This window comes from Aotus nancymaae, unplaced genomic scaffold (genome assembly GCF_030222135.1).
Source record: "Aotus nancymaae isolate 86718 unplaced genomic scaffold, 86718_ANA_hifiasm-v0.15.2.pri h1tg000029l, whole genome shotgun sequence".
Taxonomy (NCBI): domain Eukaryota; kingdom Metazoa; phylum Chordata; class Mammalia; order Primates; family Aotidae; genus Aotus; species Aotus nancymaae.
The window spans coordinates 57087129-57107371 of record NW_026988442.1 but is presented as its reverse complement, the minus strand read 5'-3'; the positions used below and the strand labels follow the sequence as shown (position 1 = coordinate 57107371).

The following is a 20243-nucleotide window of genomic DNA, read 5'->3' as shown; positions in this document are numbered from 1 at the left end:
TTATAACAACATAGAATCAAAACCAGAAAAAATGATTCCACTGAGGCTAAGAGTTTATAGCTAAAAATTTTATTAATAAAAGGGTGACCAAGCAGTGCCAAAGTTGAGGACATAGAAGCAATTATGTCCTCAATTAAAAGTCTATTTTTGGCCCTTAAGAAAGAAATCTTTATAGGGCAGAGAAGACAGAATCTGTAAAGACATGATGAAGTGAGTAAATGACATTTGAAAATATAAAGGTAGACTATTTTATAGAACTTTCAAGAAGTCTGGCAATGAAGAGAAATAAAGGTTACTATGTGATTCTTTATATTAAATGAAATTTTAGAAATATTTGCTTAATGTATATTAGGATAGCTTCAATGGCTTGACTTTTGGGGATTTTTTTCCCTCTTTGTTTATTCAGTCTGCTTGATTGATCTTCACTTCACATGGGTGTATCCCATTTTGTTCCTTAACTGTCTGAACTAAACTCTTGCTAGATCCATCTGCTCTATGTCTTAATCTTTGGCCTGCCTCATACTGCTGGCTTACCTGTTTGTATTTTCAATATGTTTTAGGATGTCTCTGAACCAGCTGGGAACTTCTCATCAACACTATAGTTTGAATTTACGTAGAAGCAAAGCTTATTAAGATCCTTTGTATATTTCTCAAAGCTGAATCATTGAAAAGGATCACACGTAAAGCTTTGAGTTTGCCACAGGTAATTCGGAAATATCATTTCCAAAAAACTATACTCATTGTGAGACTAAAACGTTAGACTTCAGTGGGGTAGTGATTTATAGGTAAAAGACCAAGTTGGAGGCAAAAAGAATGCATTGAGCAGTAAGATGTTAGAAAGTTAGATGGACAAAGATTAGCAGAAGGGAGAAGGAAAACAAAGCAATTAGATGGGAGGGAGATGAAATGTGTGGCAATGCAGATGTATGCCTTGGAAATCTCAGGGTCTTGTAGTTGCTGCTGCTGTTTTGAGAGCTTCAAGGAAAATGTGCAAATGAGAAGTGTATTAGTCAGACAGAGAGTCACTAAAATAAGTCGTTATCTTTTTATCTTCTGGATATATTGTCTAGTCACATAGATCTATGTTAGAAAAAAGTTACATCATACTGTCTAAGAAGTATTATTTTAAAAGTTTTATCTAAGAAAGCTGTTTCTGCTTTTGCATATTGCTTTGTAGTTCATTTTCCAAGAAAACATTTTAAATATGTATGTATTACTTTATTTCAAATGCTTTTATAAAATAATTATGCTTAGCTATATTAATCCATTATAACATATTACAACTTGATTATAATATCACAATAAAACTACAAGCAATGAAATTGAGTTTTAGTCTGATAGATACCATATACTCAAGAACGATAAACTAGAGTTAACACACTATTTATTGATAACTAAATACATATTAGTAGTATACTTACTTGTAAGCCATTTTTGTTTTTATTTTTTACAAAGGAAAGATTTATGTGTTTCTTTGTAGCTAACAATAACAGCTGTAGGGGGAAAGAAGAAAGTTCTGCTTGGCCCTATGCAGGTTTGCTGACAAATCAACCCACACTAAACAGATAAATTAGAGAAAAGGCATACTAATTAATTTAACATGTATACATGAGAGCTTTCAGAATGAGGACACAGAGATACAGGGAAAATAGTCTATTTATTTGCTTAGTTCAACAAAGTGTGGACAGCTGTGTAGATACATGATTGGATATAAAGCGTATGATCTAATGTTAATAGACAGAGAAGAAGCCCAGCGTGGGCCTGTCTGTTTGGCCTGTCTATGCCTTTCTCCTGTCTGAGTGTGGGGCAGGACCCTCTCTGGAACTGGGGTCTCATGACCTACAGTTAAAGAAAGTAGGTCAGATAATTTCTTCATGGCCAGTTTTTACCCAGAAAGATGGAAGGAAATTAGAGTAATATGTTTAGGTTTTATGTTTATCTTTGGGGAAAAGGAGTTCTGGTTTCAATGGTCTGCCCTAGGAAAAGGGAGTCTAGTTTCTACAGCTCCTCAGGGGAGAATGGGACTGAGAAACAGAACAGGAGAAGATCAGAGAAAAATGTTGACTTCTGAGTCCTTCATTTTAGGGTATTGTTTTCTGAGCCCCAACTCAGCATAGCACGGAATCTCAGCAAACTTGCAAATAGCATAAAATTATCTCCTTAAAATAATCTGCTTATTTAATGTTATATAATAGATAGGATAAGATTTAAAAGTCTTAAAATAATTTTGCATTTCTTTGGTTGTTAAAGTACTATTTTTTAGTACTTGTTTTTGAAGTTTCTCATCTAGAATATCAATTACATGAGCTTTAAATTTTCTGGCTTTACTACAAAAACAAAACAAAACAAAATACCCGATGAGTCAAGGAAGTTAATATAGAGTGAATATTTTCTTAGAAATAGATGCATATTCTACTTCAGTATCTACATAATAACATCAGTTAGTATAGGATAACTAGAAAAAAGTTATCCTCAAAATCTCCTAGGCTGAGAAAAAAACAATTTTATTTCTCATTTATTGGAAGCCCAATACATTTGTTCCTTGTGTGGCTTTTGTACACAACCGTTTGCCAAGTTCTGACTCAGTGAAACCCATCTTGTATTGTGTCTGCTATTTCTAGGACCATGAAGAGAAGGGAGTGTGATGAAGAGTGCTTTTTTTGGTCAGCTCTGGGAGTGGCACACAATTCTGCCACACATATTCCATTAGCCAGAATTATGTCTTATGGTCCCACTCAGAAGCAAAGAGTCTGCAGAATGTGTTTTTGTATGTCTAACAAACAGAGGAAAACCAAATATTGATAAATACAATGAATTTCTATCCCAATAGTAAATCATTACTTTTCTTATTCACTTTTTATAAATGTAAATTATTTTATTTTGATATCTGTGTTCAGTGTACAATTATTTGAAGGTATTATATTACCTAACAAAAAACTTAAAGTAAAATAATTTAAGTACAGTAATGCACACAGTAAATTTAGACTTAGTATTTAAATTCAGCAAGGCTCATGCTCAATTCTAGATCACTGTGTTTAAGGTCTAATAGTAAAATAGAGCAGCAATTACAACACGAACTTAAGCATTTTGGCTGGCAGGAAAACACATACCCTATATTTACATGTAAGTTATTATAGTTTAAAAGTGTTTGGGAAAATAGGTTCAAAATAGGTAAAGGTTTTATAAAGTAAAAGAATGGAGAATTGAAATAATTATTAAGTTTTCTTAAAGACAAAATTGATCTACATTACTACCTCAATTTACCTTCTTTTCTTTCATTTTGATTTATGTCAAACAGCCTAATAAAATATTATATCACACATTTCTTTTTTCTAAAAATTCCTTAAAATAATGTACTCTTATTTATGTAATCAGTGAACAGTCTTAATATTGCTGTTCTCATAATTTTTCTGATTGCTGCTTATTATTTAATGAAACTTTCAATATTAGTAAAACATTGCTTAAAATCTTTCATGTAGAGCTATTATTATACCTGTTTATTCTTCTGCCCATGAAGCCTGTCAAAATGCAAATTGCTTTCTCTGACCAAAAGTACAGCAGGAGCACAGCCTGGCTCCCTTTTACACAAAACCACCAACAGATTTGTTAACAGCTGTTCTTGGGGTCTGTGCATATAATGGAAACTTTAGAACCCTGCAGGGCCCATGGTTTCTTCTGTCTGGAGCACAGGAGTCATTTAACAGTAGGTGACACTTTTGGCAATGTATAATTAAAGGGCTTGTTTTAGCAAAATTACACCCTGTGTAACACATAATAAAAGAGAAGGGGGAAGGAAAGGTAACAGGCCTGGGTATACAATTTAATTTGTAGCAGAGAATGAGCACAGTTGGGAGTTTGATTATTTTTGCTTTGATTCCTGAAGTTATATTAAGAAAAGCAAATCACTATGTTTCTACTTTATTCAGGTGACAAGTGGATCAATAAGATAATTAAAAATATCTTTACTTCCTTATTTGGCTAATTGAGGCTAGGGAAGATTATAAACTGGAAACCAGAACACATTTAACTTGAATGCCAGCATCCCCTTCCCTAGGTTACTGATAGTTGATTTAAAGGGGAATAAAAGATAGACAATGTAAGTAAATCTGACTCGCATTGTTCTAAATCCATGTGCATTGATACAGATTTGTAAGATGTCTGTTTAACAAAGCAGCTTTGGAAAAATGGGGCTTTCATATTTGATCACATTTCTTTCAGAACCTTTCTTAAATACTCTTCTTCCTTTGTTACCACCGGGCAAAGGCAATTCTCTAGTTTAGAAAACTTGATTTAAAAATACATTAGAAAGTAAAGATAGGAAAGACATGTTTCATTCCTGACATTTGCATATGCTATTACTCATTAAAAACATAACATGATAAGTTTGTTTCATAATCATTGCCTCTACCATTATCTGTTATCCCCCTCTGACATTATTGTGTAGATATTTAAACAGAATATGCATATATTTCTGAGAAAATATTTGCTCTATAGTAACTTCCTTAACCCATTAGGGATTTTTTTTGGGGGGAGTTTGTTTTTTGTAGTAAAGTACACCATTAATTATCTTTGCCTACTTCTGAAATGTATATACATAAAACCGTAAGGTATATGACATTTGATTATAGTGTTTTTATCATTATGCTAGTGAGATTTATCAATGTTGTCACATATAATTGTAGTTTATTTTTATTGATATGACATATCCTATAATATGCATATACTATACTATATTTAATATTGATGGACATTTTAGTTATTATAAATCATGATGATATAGTTTTACATGTAATTTGATGGACACATGCAAGCATCTTGTTATGTAATACAATATATTATAGAATTGCTGCTTTATAAAATATACGTATGTTTAGCTTCAGTAAATACTGCCAAATAATTATCTAAAGGGATTGTTTCAAGTCACACTCCTGCTATCAATATATGAGAGTTCCATATTCTCACCAACAGATAGAAAATTAATATTTTGTCATATTTTATTTATTCCAGTAAGTATACAGTGGAATCTCGTTGTTGTGACTTTTGTTTACCCTGTAATGAATTGAGCATCTTTTCATACGTCTATGCATTATTTGAATGGTTTTTATTTGAAGCAACTACCCAAGTCTATAGCTTATCTTCTTAACAGGTTGTTTATCTTGATATTGTTGATCTGAAACACCTCTTTTAAATTTTTAATATTTGTTATATATACACATATGTGTGTGTATATGTACAGAAAATTTATATATAATCTTTCCTTGATCTTTTGCCTTTTCAAACCCTTAATAATGTCTTTTAAGATAAAAATGTTAATTAACTTTAAGTTTAATTTGCCAAATTTTCCTTTTCTTTGATTAATTTTTTTGTATCATGTTATAATCAACTGACTATATTTGTGTGGGTGTGCCTATTTATATTCTGTTCTGTTGGTCAGTTTATCTCTGTCTGTACCCACACCTCACTGTTTATTCACATTGTAATTTCACGAAGATGAAAGCCTTAGTGGTATAAGTCCTCCTGCATCATAATTGTCTTTGTTATTCTTTGAGGGATTTTTTGTTTTGCATTTTCATGCAAGTTAGAGAATCCATGTATTCATTTTCACAAAATGAACTACTAGAAATTTGTTTTGAATTACATTAAAAATATATATCAGTTTTAAAACTTTTTTCATATTAACTCTCATATATTTTATTCCTAATTAGTTTTTAATTTCTCCCAAAAGAGATTTATGTGTCTTTTAGTTTTTGTTTTGTTTTTGGAGCTCTTATACCACTTTAGTTACTTTTATTTCTAGGTATTTTATGTTTTTATATTTTTGTAAATAGTATTATTCAATATTTTTTTCAATTTGTTGCTAGTATTTCTAATACTTTCAATTTGTGTGTATCAGGATTCTTTAGAGGGACAGAACTATATATATATATATATATATATATATATCCTATTATATATTCTATTAGCTCTGTCCCTCTAATAGGATATATATATATATATATATATATATATATATATATATATATATATATAGGAGTTTATTAAGTAGTTTTCACTCACATGATCACAAGGTCACACAATAGACAATCTGCAAGCTGAGGAGCAAGGAAGCCAGGCTGAGTCCCAAAGCTGAAGAATTTAGAGTTTGATGTTTGAGGGCAGGAAGCATCCAGCACGGAAGAAAGATGTAGGCTAGGAGGCTAAGCCAGTCTAGCCTTTTCATGTTTTTCTGCCTGCTTCATATTCACGGGCAGCTGATTAGATGGTGCCCAACCAGATTAAGGGTGGCTGCCTTCCCCAGCCCACTGACTCAAATGTTAATCTCCTTTGGCACCAACCCCGCAGACGACACACCCAGGATCAATACTTTGCATCCTTCAATATAATCAAGTTGACACTCTGTATTAACCATCACATTGTGTTTTGCCCTCTTTTTCTTTGACCTATTTTTATAAGATATTACTTGATTTTATTAAGATTTTCAAAATCTGAACTTTAAAATTTATGGGAATTTCTTCATTTTATGTTTTCTATTTCTTTGATTTTTATTGTTCTTTAATAGTTTCTAACTTCCGCATTAATTATGTTTGTTTACTTTGCTGAATTGATTTTTTTAGCTTCCTTTCTTTTACATTTATTTAATTCTGTAAAATTTCCTAAAAGTACTCCTTTAGTTTTATATCACATTTTTATGTATAACATTTCCATAACTATTTAGAATATTTTCTAATATCCATTATGATTTATTGTATAACTAAAGTATTAAGAATTTAATTTCTAAGCATTTGGGAAGTTTTATTTATTATTTTTTGTTTTGTTTTGTCTTCTTTTGCATTTTCTTTTAGTTTTTCTTTATACAGTTTTCTTGAGTTTTCATGGACATACAATAAATTGTACAAATTTAAATTATACCATTTGAAAGTTTTGACATATTTATACAACTTTGATCCACCAGTACGATTAAGAAAATGAACATATCAATAATCCAAAAGTATATTTCATTAATTCATATCTTAAGGATTTAACTGTTTTTTTCTGGTCTAATATTTAAAACAGTCATCTCCATCTGGATTATTTTCCTTCTTCTTGACTTCATTTTACGCTCAGTGTTTTCATGTACATTCTTAGTTGAGCAAAGTTCATCTATGAGGCATTGCATTCAAACTCATTTTTCCTTGCCAGTGGGTGGGTCAGGCTCATAAATTACTTCTTTTACTCTAAAGCATCTGAACTTCTGAACATTGATCTGAGATGACTGGTAGATTGTAGCATTTTGATTTATTTTCTAAAGAGAGAGTGCAAAGTTTAACCACTTATGCAATATTTATATTTTAAATGAACACTTGTTTAAAAATATATATTTTTAATGTTACAGGAGAGAAATTTTCAGCTCTAAAACTACACAGGATTTTATTAAATTTTTCAGAGATTAATGGGATGGTTTATAGGCACATTGTGAAAAATGCATTATATGTTAATTTATTTTAAAACTCCTTTTAACTTCTGTCAGTGTTTAACATGGGGCTGGATAATAGATGAGTATGTATGGGAGACTAATAAAGTGAAGGCTTCAGGAGGTGAGATGTGCAGTGTAGCAGGCTTTGTGGCTACACAGACATGGTTCACAACTCACCCAAGTTGTGTCTCAGCATGTTTCTAGATATGTTCTATAAACTGCAATTGTTTTAAAAATCAGTCCAAGTAAAAACAAATATACAAACAGAAAGTAGACTTTAAAATGACTTTAAGAAAGATTCTCTTTAAGATGATTTTAAGAGATCCCAGCACTTTGGGATGCCAAGGTGGGCAGATCACGAGGTCTAGAGATCAATACCATTCTCGCCAACATGGTAAAACCCTGTCTCTACTAAAAATACAAAAAATAATAATAATAACTGAATGTGGTGGCATATGCCTGTAGTCTCAGCTACTCAGGAGGCTGAGGCAGGGGAATCGCTTGAATCTGGGAGGCGGAGGTTGCAGTGAGCCAAGAGCATGCCACTGGACTCCAGGCTGGCAACAGAGTGAGATTCCACTACAAAAAAAAAAAAAAAAGAAAAGAAAGAAGGAAAGAAGGAAAGAAAAAAGATAAGAAAGAAGGAAGGAAGGAAGGAAGGAAGAAAGATCCTCATTACACAAATCCCCAAGAGGCTTTCAAGGATTTATTGATCTCCATTTCTTATTTATCATGCTTTGAAATAAAAAGCACAGTATATACCGTGTGTGTGTGTGTGTGTGTGTGTGCTGTAGATGAGTTTGTATACTTGTGATTCAATCACAGTATAATTTAATTTAAAAGGCTTCAAACAGATTTTAAGAAGCCAAAATACTAATGTGGTCATTTAAAATGAGTTCTAGAGAATATCAGAATAGTTAAATTCTACCTACTGCTATAGAATGTTCAAATTAGGATTATTGGAAAAGCATTTGGCTTAAGTGTTAGGATAAAATTGCTAATAAATTATTATAATTATTGGACTACTTGGTGCACCGTTTTATTTTTCAAAATATGTGCTAAATATATTGTATATGAAATCTCATTTAATCCTTCCAAGTATTCTATGACACAGATATTTCGTCATGTCTATTTTTTGTATGAGAAAGTTGTGTTTCTGATCTGCTAATGGACTCCTTCATGATCACAAGCATATAGATAGAGCAGTTTGGAATTTAATTCACTTCTACATTTCCTACAGGATCTTTCAACTTGGTAAACTTTTCTTAACAAAGACAGTTTATTTTTCTCACAGTATAAATTCTTATTTTATGATTATATGGTTTATAACTATAATTTCTATCTTGTTCTTTTGAGAATCCTTAGTTTATAGACCATAGTAATATAGGTTTCCAAATATAGAAGTTGAAGTTGTGTTCAAATCACAGGGGAGTCTGTGCCTAAGAGGCTGCAAATTATTAGATCAAACCCTCTGGAATACATTTTTTTTTGGTTAGAATTTATGGGGTTACCCATGTGTTAAGTGTTGATCTTGTATCTGGATTTCATGTTAAAGACTTAGCACTAAGTTTTGTTGCAAAAGAGCTGCTTTTCTCTCTGTTTAAATTGTAGGCTTTTATTTTTTTCTTAAGGTGAATGTGCAGGCTGACACCTCTTTCAGAAATACAGTACATCTAAGTGATATGTCATGGAATATCTCTTTATTTATTATTCTTGTCGTTCTTTCTCTTTTCCTCTTCCATTTGACTGCCCATGATCCAAATGCAATTCTTTTTCTGCTACTAAAGCATATCCATACTTTAAATTATCTAACGTATTGATTTCAATCTAATAAATATTTTCAAGTCCTCGGTATTGGTACTTGGATTGTTAATTCAGATCGCCCTTGCCAATAAACTAATGAAAACATTTTGGCCACTCTGTCTGCTCTGCCAGAGAGCAAATTACAAAGACTGACCTTGCATGGTGATGTCTAGAAACTATGACATAGAATTGGAGGCCTTCAGATATTATGTTTTATTCAAATAAATATGGAATGGTCAAATTGAATTAATTGACTGTACTTACTAGCATTTAAAAATTATTGGATATACTGGAGCTTTAATATACAGTTTTTCCATAGGAAATTAATTGCTTTACATGGTACTCTCAATTACTTCCATGATGCATCTTTTATCTGCCATAGGTATAATTTTTCCTAGCTCACAATTCTATCCCCTCTTTAAATAGGAATTCTTGAATACAATGGATTAGAGAAAGATATAAGTGCTTGTGAGTTATAACTGAATTACTGGTCATAACTTCCTTTTGGATTTGGGTTGGTCAGTTCCTTTAGGAAAGCAGATTCTGAAACTGAGATCGGAAGTCAGAAAGTGTATTAGAGTGTGTTTTGGGGTGAGGGTAGCGAGGCGGAAATGCCCAGGTGAGAAAGGGGAGAGGAAGGAACTAGGCAGTAGCAGCAGAGGCTTCCCCCACTCATTGAGAGTTCCTGAGCTGCAGCGCCCATCAGATTTGTCATTTTTGACACAAAGGAGACTAGACCTATTGAAACTCTCATATAAGCAGTCTTAGAATGCAGGCTGTCCTGGGATGGGGTAGACTTGCCACCTTGAATAAGATAGCTTTCTTTGGCTGCAGAAATTTTCTGAACAAAGGAGAATCTGAACAGCCTAGTATCTACCACAATTTTTAAAGGGCATATTTGAAAGCAATAAACCTAAATATATTTATATATTTTTTATTCTGAAAGGAACTTTTCTTACTTTCGGAAGTCAAACTTGTCTCACAGTTTTCTCTAAGTTTTAGTATTCATTACTTACTCTCAAAACACGTGAAACTGGTCTTGTACTAGTTTGTTTTCAGGCTGCTAATAAAGACATACCAGAGACTGGGCAATTTACCAAAGGAAGATTTGGTAATTGGACTTACAGTTCCATGTGGCTGGGGAGGCCTCACAATCATGGTGGAAGGTAAAAGGCAAAGAGGAGCAAGTCACAATTTACATGGCAAAGAGAGAGCAGAAAAACTCTCATTTTTAAAACCATCAGATCTCATGAGACTCATTCACTATCATGAGAACAGCCTAGGAAAGACCTGCCGCCATAATTCAATCACCTCCCACTGGGTTCCTCCCCATGACACACAGAAATTGTGGGAGTTACAATTCAAGATGAGATTTGGGAGGGGACACAGAGAAACCATATGAAGTTTCTTATTTCTAATATACGTCTATATGTTTTTAATCAAATAGGAGGCTAGACAACTGCAAAGGAAATGAAGTGCTGTATAAATACAAAATCTAGTAATGTAAAACTAAGCTGAAAAGAACTCCAGTGCTAGACTTAACAAACTTAAACAGTGCTAGAACTTAATAAACCTTTAAATGTAACCAGAAATAATAAAATAATAAACATAAGTAATCTGAACATTTTGGGGAGCTTTCACCCAAGCACTTCTTGATCTTTTTACTTACATCTAGATGAAAAGGAATATAATTGATGTACTTTAATCAACAGGAATTATATTCAATTATATTATTTAAAATAGGCATTCACTTTCTTGTGTGTGTGTATTGATAATTAGAGAGTATTGTTTTTTTTTTGTTTGTTTGTTTTTAATTGCATTTGGCATTCATTTTTTTAACTGTTAAACTCACCTGAAATTTTTACTAAAAAGTTAGGCAAAAATGTATTACCAAGCCACAAATGAATTTTTTAAAAGCATATGTTCATTTCTCCCCATCTGGAACAAATCTAGATCTATGATTTTGAATTCCATGATGTGTTCAGAAAGAGCTTGAAATGAATACTATTCAGAGCAGTGATTACTTTCAGAAAATACTCAGAAGTAGCTTTCAGTAACGTAACTGCTAGCATTTTTCGAATGCTATGTTTCAGCAGACTGTGCTGTGTACTTAGTATGTGTTATCTCATTTTGTCTGCACTATAGGACATAAAAGTAATGCTATTAAACCTGTTTCTCAGAACCCATTTCTTCAGATGGTTCTGTGATATTATGTTAGATGTAAATATCCACTTCAGAGAACAAGTACACTAAAGATATATCTCCAAGATGACTTATCATCAGTATTTAGCATTGTGTAAACTAAATGCACAAAGGCAAACAAAAGCTAAACAACAAAGTTAGGAAGTCTGACTGCATGTAACTTAGGAAACACAGTATATAGGTAATCCAGTATAAATTGAATTATTTTTCTTGGGTAGATCTAAACATCCCCAACTACTCTGCCTTGTAACTATATCAGTTTGCCAGGGCTGCCATATAAACTTTCACAGATGGAGTGGCTTGAACAACAGAAATTTATTTCTTCACAGTTCTGGAGGCTGGAGTTTCCAGATCAAGGTGCTGGCAGGTTTGTTTTCTCTGAGGATTCTCTCTTTGACTTACAGATGGCTGCCTTCTTACTGTGTCCTCACATGGCCTTTTCTTTGTGCTTGTGCATCTGTGATGTCTCTTCATTTTCTTATAAGTACATCCCTCAGTGCTATTGAATTATGGCTTCATCCTTATAACCTCATTTAACCTTAATTACCTCTTTAAAGGTACTATCTTCAAGGACAGTGACATTAGGGGTTAGAGCTTCCACAAAAGAATTTGGAGGAAGATACAATTCAGTCCCTAACACTAACTCACCCAGCAACCTAAGAACTATCCACTGAAACCACCTACAGATTATGTCAAGCTGAGACTTGGGAGGCATGAGGACAGGGCTGATAGGTATTTGCGAGGCAGAAGAGGAAACCAAATCACAAAACCTGTTTCCAGATGAGAAATATGAGACTCAGAGAGTTTAATGAAGCTGCCCAAAACTAGAAGGATGTTATATACCAGGGTACTCAGAGAAAATTATCTGGTTAAAAAAAAGTCAGTAAAGAACCTAGGTGAGGGACTCCATGTTTGGGTCCCCTTCCAGGAACACTCCCTTTGTGGAAGCCATCTTTCTCTCTCCTGGATGTTCCCTCTGGAGTCCCCTTCCACATTCTCATGGAAGCCTGTCTTCTCCTCGTAAACTCCATCTCTCTCTATTCCCTAATGCTCTTGTGGAAGCTGCTTTCCTCTGCTGGGTTCCATCTTTCTGGATTCTCTCGCTCATTGTGAGAGTTAGCTGTTTCTTTCTCTCTCCTCCTGTTTCTCTCTCTCTTTAAATAAATCACTTTCTACAAACAAACAAACAAACAAACAGAACCTAGGTGAAAGTGTAAGTTAAAGGCACTGTACCACTGACCACTATTTTGGCTACATCTCACTCCCTCAGCTAGACGAGCTTAATCTTCTCAGTTTCTCTGAGTACCACAATACTCAGAGAAAAAGATCTGGTTAAAAAAAAAGTCAGTAAAGAACCTAGGTGAAAGTGTAAGTTAAGTCAGTATGCAGGAATATAGCACTGGAAATAACGTGATACTAATTCCATGACTTTCCTGAGTTTCTTCTTATCCAAAATCAGCTTTTCTGAAGTGCTACCCAAATGGAGAAGATTAAGCTCATCTAGCTGAGGGAGTGAGATGGGAGAATAAAAAGCAAATGGTTACAATAACTGCCTCTGTACCTTGATGGTTATCTTAGGCAATGGGGTAAGGGTGGAGAGAAGGACTTCTAAAATGAGGTACAAAGAGGAAGAAATGAAGTTGTATGATATTATTCAAAACAATAGACAGGGTTAAATATTGATACCTGAACACAGTCAGATTCCTTTATGTTTTTCTGATAATTTATTAAAACTATTCCTGAATTATTTCTTATTTTCCCAGTTCTGAAAAGAACATTTGTCAAATTCACATTTAAAAAAAAAAATGCACTGAAAGCATGTACTAGCACTTCTCAATGATACATGGTCATAAGTTGGAAAAGTGCATATGTTTGATATTTCCCTCACTATTTCAATCATTTTTCACATAAGATCATTGCAAAAGGTATATTAGATAATAGAAATAAACACACTAAAAAAAGAGAAGTTCTTATGAGCAAGCACCTCATTATTTCAGAAGCACAGATGTTATCAGTTTAAGTAACTTCAGAATCTTTTTCATTGGCACAAATATGTTTCAGGATATGACTGATGTTATGTTATATATTTCTCAAGATGAAAATATATGCAAGACTTATTTAACAAGAAAATATTTGGGTTAAATCTCTGTAAACCCTGGGACTACTGGGCATGCACAGAGATTAAGGAAAATATCATTCATTAAATATCCTTAGGGAACAAACCTATCCCAGTTTATTTTGTATTTGTTTGCTATTTTTAGCCAGCATTTTGTTTATTGAATTATTTTTCAGCATTTGAAAAGTAAAAAAGTTTAATCTTTATATTAAAATAGACTAATCACAAACAATTGATAAATCACAATACCTTTTCAACCAATCAACAATACAATATAGTGTGAGACAAAAAAATTTAACATAATGTTGAAATACATTGTGGTGATACTTCATTATATTTGTAGTCTTATTAAAATTTCTTTTTTTTTAAGGTTTCTTAGGCTTTTGTATATTACCTTTTTATTTTCAGAAAATATGTAACCCTGATTATTTCAATTGATTAAATGTACACCCAATTTGGAGGGCTTAAAAAATTATAAACAGATCACAATACTTTATTTTAACTATATTCTTATTTCATTCCAGTTTATTGCCTCCCAGACATTTTAGGTTTATTTCTTAGTCAGCTGAGGACTTTCATGCCTTAAGTGGTCATACATATTTTTTTTATTTCATATTGAAAAGGTTTATAACATTGCTTCACATTTATCCAACATTTAGAATTATTTTCAAATGCTTTGATCCTTTTTATTTTTTTCTGATGTGGGTTAATTTATAAATTTGACTGAAACAAAAAAGTGAATGGCTAAAATTTAATTATAAGCCACAATCTTCTTGTGTTAGTCCAGCCCTAACCTTAAATTTTGCCACATTTTTCTGGTTCTTAAATGATAGCCATCAGCCATCTTTATGAACTCTGATTTTATTGGATGTTTTGTATACTGCTTTCTTTTCATTAACTCTTATTACATAGGAAATATTCAATTTTAGAACAACTGAATTTATAACAATGGAATTCCATATATGCCTTCTATTTTTAATGAGAAAGAGTTCACAGGAGAAATGCTTTTTATAGTGTTAAAAGGAAAACCTATGGTAAATTTATGATATGAGAGACCACAATAAATGCCCCTTTTATTAATTAAGATGGATTCTAAGGTTAAGAAAACAAAGTTTCCTCCAGGTTGATGGTTCATGGCCCAGCTAGCATGGTAAATATTTAAATTCCAGAAAAACACACATTTTTGTTAAACTCCCTAAACAGTAGAAATTATCAAATAAATTACCAGAGGCTAGGCGTGGTAGCTCACGCCTGTAAGCCTAGCACTTTGGGAGGCCGAGGTGGGTGGACCACCTGAGGTCAGGAGTTCAAGACTAGCCTGGCCATCACGGTGAAACCCCTTCTTTAAAAATAAATAAATAAATAAATAAAAGTAAATTACCAGAACTCTAATTTACAACCCAAGATTACAATTCTGATTGGACAGAGAATTGGCCTTACATTCTTTTCTAATGAGCTACTGCAGACTTTAAGCCAGTTTCAGCCAGCTTACAGAGGCCAAGCACAGACTTCATGTCATATAGTTAACCTTTTGACTAAAAGAGCTAAATTCCACCTCATTTTAATGCTAAAACCCCTCCCTAAATTGAACACAGGATGTATGTTACACATATTACCCATTGTGCACATGCTCAGCTCCTCTTATAAATGCATGTTTTTTTTCCCCAAACCTGCTGAATACGTAAGACTTGTATAATACAGACCCTGTGAGGCGTAAAATACAACCTGTCTTTCCCTCTTTGAAGAGAACATCTTTGGTACATCTTTGACAGGAGACTAAGCCTCCCAGCTTGCAAAGATAACACTAATGAAGCTAGCTCTCCTTTCTACTGTCTAGTCATTCTAGTTGCCTTTTGGTTGACAAAGTTAACAGAATTTAATTGAGCAAAGAACAGTTCATCAATGGGACAGCCCCCTCCTCAACCAGCATAGGTTCAGAGCAACTCTGGCACTGCTGCATGGTCAGAGAGGGTTTATGGACAGAAAAGGAAAGTAAGGTTCAGAAAACTGAAGCGACATACAGCTGGATTGGTTATAGCTCAGTGTTTGACTTATACGAACACAGTTTGAACAGCTGGCTGCCTGTGACAGCCTGAGGCTTAGTGATTGGTAAAAGAGTAGGTTACAGTCTATTTACACATCGAGTTAGATTACAGTTCACTATGCACAGAGAAACCTTTAGGCTGAACTTAAAATATGTAAGGAAGCAAGGTTAGGCTAAAATCAATTTAATAATAGATATAGGAATTCTACTTACAGAATATCATTGAGAGTTACAACTCAGTTAAATATTACTCATGAAGTTACACTAAAACCTTTGAATTTTACTAACTCAGGAAAATTGTTTTACTAAATGATCTTCAGAATTAACTTCCAAAAGAGTTTTGTTTTTAAATATACCCCAAAAAATGTTGAACAAAAAACCTTAAAGAAGATAAATTAATCTTGTTTTTTAAAAACTCATTACCCTCTGTATATTTCTTCTTCAAAACCTAAATCATTCAAATTCTTTCCTAAAGACTCCTAATCTATTACAGCCCTGGCTAGGTAAAAACACACACACACATACACACACACACACACACACACACACACGTATGCCTGTATGCATATGCATATCTTTCAAAGCATTTTATGTTGGCTACAAATTCAATAATCATTTCTACTAACTGCTATGTATGAATGACAAACTAATGTTTAGTTTTAATGTATCCCTTAATTCCTTCCATAAATAAATAAATATATATATATATCTGTTATAGCAAATGCATAAAAACCAAAAGATGTGCAACATCTTTGTGCTAAAAACAAAATACTATTAATGGAAAGTTCAAAATACTTGAAAGAACACACCATGATTATGAATTACAAGAGTAAGTTTATAAAAATATAAATTTTCCAAAAATTTATAAACATATATATATATATGTATACATATATTAATAATTGTGTATTGGCCAGGTCCAGTGGCTCACACCTGTAACCCGGCGCTTTGGGAGGCTAAGATCAGTGGATCACTTGAGGTCAGGAGTGTGAGACCAGCCTGGCCAACATGGTGAAATGCCATCTCTTATAAAATTACAAAGATTATCCAGGCATGGTGGCATAGACCTGTAATTTTAGCTACTTAGAAGGCTGGAGGTGGGAGAATTGCTTGAACCCAGGAGGCAGAGGTTGCAGTGAACTGAGATGGTACCACAGAACTCCAGCCTGTGTGACAGAATGAGACTCCATCTCAAAATAATAATAGCAATAATAATAATAAATTGTGTATAGTTATTCAAACAATAGTTTTTTTCTGAAATTGACAAGGTGTGATTCTAAAATGTGTACAGAAATGCATAAAACAAAGAATAGCCACAGCAGTCTCAAAAAAGAGAAAAACAAACCTACTGAATAATTAAAATGGTATAGTATTAGTTCTATGGTAGACAGAATAACTCAAAGAACAGAATAGGAAGTCCAGAAAAAGACCCATACATATAGTAACCTGATTTATGATAAAGTGACAGTATGTATTTGACACAGTAAAGATACTTCTTTCAATAAAATGTGCTGGATTATTTAGATTAACTGCATCTGTGAATCTGTAAAGGCATGAGAAGGACAAGGCACCTATATGCTATGTACTGTTTTCTGTGACAGTGAAAGAGCTCATTTCAGTGATGCTGGAGATAAAGGGGAAGAGGTAGTTGGGGGTGGAACAACGATGAGTCTTGCTATTGCTTTAAGGTTAACAAAGCATTTTGTTTTCCTTGAGTTTTCTAAAATATATTAGAGTGTATAACAATTTTATTTCTGATGTAAAATTATTTATTGCAAGTAAGATGCCTAGCTTTATTCATTCTTGTCAAGGTGATAATATCACTGATGGAAAATCTGAAGTGGTCTCTTTTAGTTAATTTTCTTTATTTTGGAAAGAAAGATACACAAAAATCATAGCTGCTCTCTAGGGGGAAATATCATGGGAGTGTCATAAGGCCTCATGTTCTCTTCTCCAAGGATCTGACCACATCTCTGACATCAATACTGAGTGTTGTTCTCAGTTTCCATATGCCCAGGAAACATTTTATATGATCCACATGTAACATCTGGAACTTTGAGACTTTTTTCTCATCAACTTCAACATAGTATTATAAAATTTAAATCTCCTCCTAAAATTGAAATTAGGGTATTAAGGAACAAATATCATCTAAAAAGCATTATTAGTGGATCAGATTCATAGGTTTGACAGGCTTCTATTTTCAATATGAACGGGGATAAAAAAACAAACTTACTTGACTTAGAATGCCAAGTAGTGGATAATTTGTACTAAATACAGATTTTGTGATGACTAGTAAGAAACACAGTCACTGGAAATGCTAAAATTTTAAAATGCCTCATAATACCATGTATTAACAAGGATGTGAAATAACTGGAATTCTCTGATGGAGAATCTTCCTGGTGGGAGCAAAATATGATAAAGTTATTTAGAAAAAAATCACATGAACATTGTCTATGAAAACTGGGTATATGCATCCCCTATATCCCAACACTCCTAGGTATATACACAATGGAATGTGTACTTTTATTGCCCAAAATACATTACCAAAATGACCACTTCAGCATTATGTGTAATGGCCAAACACTAGAACCACCTAAACATTTATCAGTAGGTGAATGAATAAAGATAATTTCACAGGTTTAAATGATGAAATAATTGTAGGATTTAATTTAAGTAGGGGAGAAAATATGCAAAACTAATATATGACTTTAGAGGATAATGGTTCCACTTGTATTGTGAGCAGTGACTAATAACAAGAGAGCATGAAGGAGCCCTCTGGATTTCTAGTAATAGTGTCTATTGAGCAGGGTGTTAATTATACAGGTATATTCTCTTTATGAAAATTCACCAGACTGTACAGTTAAGCTAGGCACGTCTTTGTATGTATGTATGCAAACCTTAATAAAAATAAAAATCAAAAATATTGTATTATATATCTCAGTTTATTTTTCGATAAAATGTCTGAGACCAAGGTTTGGTTTTAGAAGAGTATGATTCACACCTATATTTTTTTAAATCTCACTTTCTCTTATTTATTTATTTCAAATGACAAAAAAATTATATATATTTATGATATACAACATGTTTGGATATATATATGTATATACATTGTAGAATGGTTAATTCAAGCAAATTAACATATGCATTACTTTCAATACTTTCTTTGCAGTGAAAATATTCAAAATATATTTTCTTAACAATTTTCAAGTATACAATAAATTGTTATTAACTATAGACTCCATATTGCAAATGGATCACACCCAATATTTTTTTCAAAGTAAATGCAGTACATAATTAATTGAGAAGTTTTGGTTTAGTCTGGGTTTTTATTAATCTTCCATTAGTCTCATAAAAATTAAATTACGTATGTCTGCTATATATAATGTAGCAAGCGACCAGACTTCTCACAAATTTTTATGTTGAAAGTCAAAACTGTGGTATCAACAGGCATTTCAAAATTCACTAACAGTTTTACACTAATAAAGAAAGCAATTTCAAGTGTATCAAGCTATCAAGATAAACCTTGAGGCATGAAGAAGAATGCTTACATGTTTCTACCACCTTGCTTTTAAATTTAAGTTTCTGCTTTTCCTCCTGCTTTTTAAGATGAGAAAAGTAAAGCAGGTATGATGTACTAAGTTCAATTTGTTAGTAAATGGTTAAACTAGGACTTGAACATAGTTTCCTCTTCTATCACATGGACAGCATAGCTCTTCTCCCTCATAATCACATGTTCTTAACATAACATCTAGATACATTTTCCCTTAACTAAATAATTTGAGCACATCAAAATAGAGGACAATTAATATTTGATAATATCATGTATTACATACTTCAAGCTCTGGTTCTTTGTAATAACAGCAACAAATCTAAGCTCTCTACTCAAAGCCATACAAATATTATTGTGTATTAATTCAATTAAGTAAAGATGGTACAAAACATCTGGAATCTAAAAGAAATCAAAATGTACCTTAAAATGCATCTGCTTGTAGGTGCATTGACTATAAAAAAGGTAGAATAAAAACTAAATATAAACTATTGCAATGATTCTTTCAGCTCTAAGGGCAGAGATAGGAAAAAACACATTGCATGTTTACATATAGTAATTTCTTACAAATAAATTTTATTTGGTATATTTGTTGTTTAAAGCATAATGTTACAGAATACAGGAAGGTGTGCATCAAAGGATACACATGCTAATTTAAGTGTTAACATTGTGCAATATTTTAGATATCTAAGCCAAAAAAGATTGCTATATTAAAATGGAGGAGACTGTGTATGAATGTATACATGTTTATATTTGCTAGTAGATTACCTGAAATATCAATGTATTTTCCTTGATGGTTATAATTTCGGCGTATTTGTTAAAGAGACTAAACCTAGAGACAACAGAAGCAATAATAATTTTGATGACATTTAGAAATTTGTTTATGGTAGATTTTATGAGGTAAATACAAGTTTTATGGAGTACTTACTTTGACAACACTTTTCAGGGTTTTCCTTGCCTGTAATACACAATTAATTTAGAATTCAAGCAACGTACTGCCCTTGTCTGTACAGCATATGTTGTTGATGGTTCTTGGCTGGTTTTGCTGAATAAGTTTATAAAGTCATTTCAGTATATT

The 20243-nt window shown here is 32.7% G+C and overlaps 1 long non-coding RNA gene across 1 annotated transcript in view; it reads left to right on the top strand.

Annotated features, from left to right (window-relative positions):
* Nucleotides 1-20243, top strand: part of LOC135276939 (uncharacterized) — a 199539-nt gene that overhangs the window by 157683 nt on the left and 21613 nt on the right. The window lies entirely within an intron of this gene.